The sequence below is a fragment of the Benincasa hispida genome, chromosome 9 (genome assembly GCF_009727055.1).
Source record: "Benincasa hispida cultivar B227 chromosome 9, ASM972705v1, whole genome shotgun sequence".
Taxonomy (NCBI): Eukaryota; Viridiplantae; Streptophyta; class Magnoliopsida; order Cucurbitales; family Cucurbitaceae; genus Benincasa; species Benincasa hispida.
Genome location: NC_052357.1, coordinates 57706464 through 57710157, shown reverse-complemented (window position 1 = coordinate 57710157; position 3694 = coordinate 57706464). Strand labels below are relative to the sequence as shown.

General features: G+C 35.7%; 1 pseudogene; it reads right to left on the bottom strand.

Moving 5' to 3' along the window:
- Window positions 1-1635: 1635 nt before the first annotated feature.
- Window positions 1636-3097, bottom strand: LOC120085136 (annotated as a pseudogene).
- Window positions 3098-3694: the final 597 nt, after the last annotated feature.

Below are 3694 nucleotides of genomic sequence, written 5' to 3'. Positions count from 1 at the left end.
TGAGAACGTATTTAACTTCCAGCCCAAAGCCTCATATTTATAGCCGTTTCCAGCTCTTCTCTATGTGACAACTCATCCTACAAATGACTTCTTTAAAATAAGGGTTTAAGAATTTCTCTTAATAAGACACCTAATTTTGGCTAACGTTTGCCCTTACGTCTTCAACCTTTGTTTGTATTCAATTTTAGGTTCTCCATGTATAATCTATAAGATCGTGGCCAAATTCAACGCATAATCCATGCTTCTGTCCAAATCTCGCTCTCTCTGTTCTCAGAATCTCGCTCTCTCCAGCTTTCTCGCTGGTTTAGCTCTCATTGCTCTCTCTCTCGTTGGTTTTATTCTCGTGGCTCTCGCTCTCTCCCACTTTCTCGCTGAGAATCTCGCTCTCTCCATTCTCGCTGGTTTTATTCTCGTGGCTCTCTCTGTCTCCCACTTTCTCGCTGAGAATCTCGCTCTCTCCTTCTTTCTCTCCATCTTTTCTCTCCAACTTTGCTCTCCAATATTTCTCTCCACTATTTCTCTCTAATCTCGCTTTCTCCAGGTTTCTCTCCACTATTAAACTTTTTCAAGTTTTAATCGTATAATTAATTCACCTCTAATTCTTTCAATGAGCAATGCCCAAACAAAAAGATATCTACTGCCCTTTGTCTCCCGAATTAGCTAGCGTCCAACTTCTAATTAATCCTCCCTGATTCTGCCCCCTTATTCATTATTTTTGGATAATTAATAAATTTATTATTTTTTTCCAATTCTAAATTTCCACCTAATTTTCCTATTAAATTTATATATTTTTCATTTTTAATTATATATTTTATTTGTTTTCCTGTTTTCTAAATTAGGGTTAGGTATATTTACCACCCCTTTAAATAAAATTTCGTCCTACTTAACATTTGACATTTAATTTCCTGTAGTGTATGCTTACAAATTTGGGTTGTTACAAGACGATTGCTTGACAACTTCAAACGATCATTTACAAAACTCTATACGATCACTTAAAGTCTCAACACGATGCTGAGTAACACTAGACGATCGCCCACAAAACACCTCGCGATCGCTTACAAGGTACTACACGATCACTTACCAATTGGTATATGATCGCCTACTAGATGTTACACGATCGCTGAGCACTGCTACACGATTACTTAATAGAAGTAGACGATGCATGACATACTACGATGACTTCACCACGACAGAGACTACCGAACTCCCACTCTCGAGAGCTCCCCTTCCTCACTCTTGATATTCAGACTTCGCTATCCTCTCTTTCCGTTTCTTTCTTCTTTTAAACCTCCATTTCTCCAAACAGACTTGGAATTCATTCTTAACCGATTCAACCACCTCTTCCCTATTCTTTCTTTCTTGATATTTCTACATACTTGAAGGCCTATCATTTTGATTTGTAATAAATCCATCAATTTTAGTGTTTTCAAATAAGTCAAATAACCTACTAGACTAATTATTTCAAATTTTGTTATCTAATACACACTTCTAAAGTTTAAGGAATTTATTAGGCATAAAATTAAACAAATTAGAAACCAACAAAACATATTTACAATTTCGAACGTCTATTAAACACAAATTTGATAAAATTTCAGAAATATAGACTTGTGATTTGTGAGTTTTAACAAAAATTATTCATAATAGATTTTTCACATCTGACTCTTCCACTTTTCTTTATCTTTCGATGTGTTCGTCTAATTCTTGTTGGACTTTCTTGAGTTTTTCTTGATTGTTGAGGAGTAAAGAAATAGCCCATTGCATTATTATCGAAGTAGTATTAGACGCACCCAATATTAGCGCCTACATTAAGTTGAGACAAAAATTAATGTGTGCGAAAAGTATTGGATATGTTGATGTAGTAGAGTGCTTCATTCAAAATTTTATGCTAAAACTCTAGGTTAGATAATTCGGTATATATAGGTTTCGACTCAAAATTAATTGCTAACTGGAGGAGTAAGTTATCTATCTTATAAAAAATGTGAGGTACCTTGATTTTTCAATCATATGTAAGATCTTCAACACTATATAGTAATTTTAAATGTTAAATTATAACTATTGTACCTAAATTTTTACGGTACTCGATCAATTTAAATTTTGTATTTATTTAGTCTCCTATTCAAATTAATAAGAAAATTATATAATTTAAATATGCATCCAAACATGTAGCTTTGGTGATTGTATAATGATCGTAGTTAGAAAGTTGATCCTCATCTTTAAGAGCAGAGAGCATCACATCCATAAAGTCATTCGCTTCTATCTCAACTTCATGATCAAAATTCCTCTTATTTCGGTGCTCTTCGATCCATTTATCAAGCACTTGATCTAGCACCTTCTTCGTCTTTTTCATCGCCTTTTCATGTCCTCCCAAATCCAGTCGCTTTAGAAATGGTAACGAATCGGATGGAACGAAAGCTCCAAACATTTCAAAGTAATCGCTCACCACCTTCCGATACTCTTCATTAGCACTCTTGTCGACGGTGGCCGAGAATCGCTTTCCAACCACCATCCTGAAGATTGTATTTCGGGCTATATCTCCAAACCACATCGTCATGTCCACCAGCAGTTTTTCTTCACTTCTATCGACCCATAATTCATACAAATTCTTAATACTACTCTGAACTTCAGAAATTCGAATGTGCCTGAGCTGCTCAAGACGGTGGTTTGAGAGGAGTTCAAACGCGACTATTTTGCGAACATGACGCCAGAGTGGACCGTAAGGCAGCACACCCATCAAGGCAGAGTCATAGCCCAGTAACTTCCCGGCAGCAGTTTTGGGACGAGACGCGAAGATCTTATCGTTTGTAGTAAAGCACTCTCTCGCTATTTTTCAATTTCTAACAATCCATGTTGTGTTCATTCCTAACTTCAAGGTGAAGATTGGTCCGTAGGTGTCTGCCATTTTGGCCAAGGTTGTTTGAAATGGCTCTGTTGCACTTAGCAGATGGAGGTGGCCTATCACTGGCAAACTGCCGCCGGCTTCAGGAGGTTGTCTCTTCCGACTACTACCGCAGAATTTTGAGGCAATACTCAAGAGAGCATACAAAATGAACACTGATCCGGCGAATATTCCCGCTACGGCGATGGCGAGTTCTTCCATTTTACCCCAGCAGTGTTTGCAGTGAGGAATTAAGAGCGTTCACATTGCTACTTCTTTGGTTTCATTTTATTTCAACATGATTTCTTTACCGAAAATATCTGTCCTAGGATACTCTAATTATGTGGTTGTGAAATTTTAAATTTTTAATATTTAAATCCACTCAAATTGCTGAAAATATTTTCAAATATATTATCATATATTCATGATAGACTCCATATTATCTATACACTGATAGATGCCTATCACGATATTTCATGGATAGACAGTGACATTTTTTTATATTTATAAATAAATTGGCTCATTTTCTTTTATTTAAAAACAACCCACATTAATTTTTTTTTTTTATGATATTATGAGAGTTTCTAAACCTAACTTAGATGGCCAAACAGAATGCAAACAATCAGAAGAAATAATCGAAAGCAGTAAAGAACATCAAGATATATAGTGATTCGACCAGTTTGGTCTACATCCACATTGAGAACCAGCTTGAATTAATTTATTAATGAGTAATAAAGAAATTTTACAAATTACAGATAATCAACGAAATCACCAATCTGTAATTTCAATATCCACTGATATCGAGAGATCCGCACACAA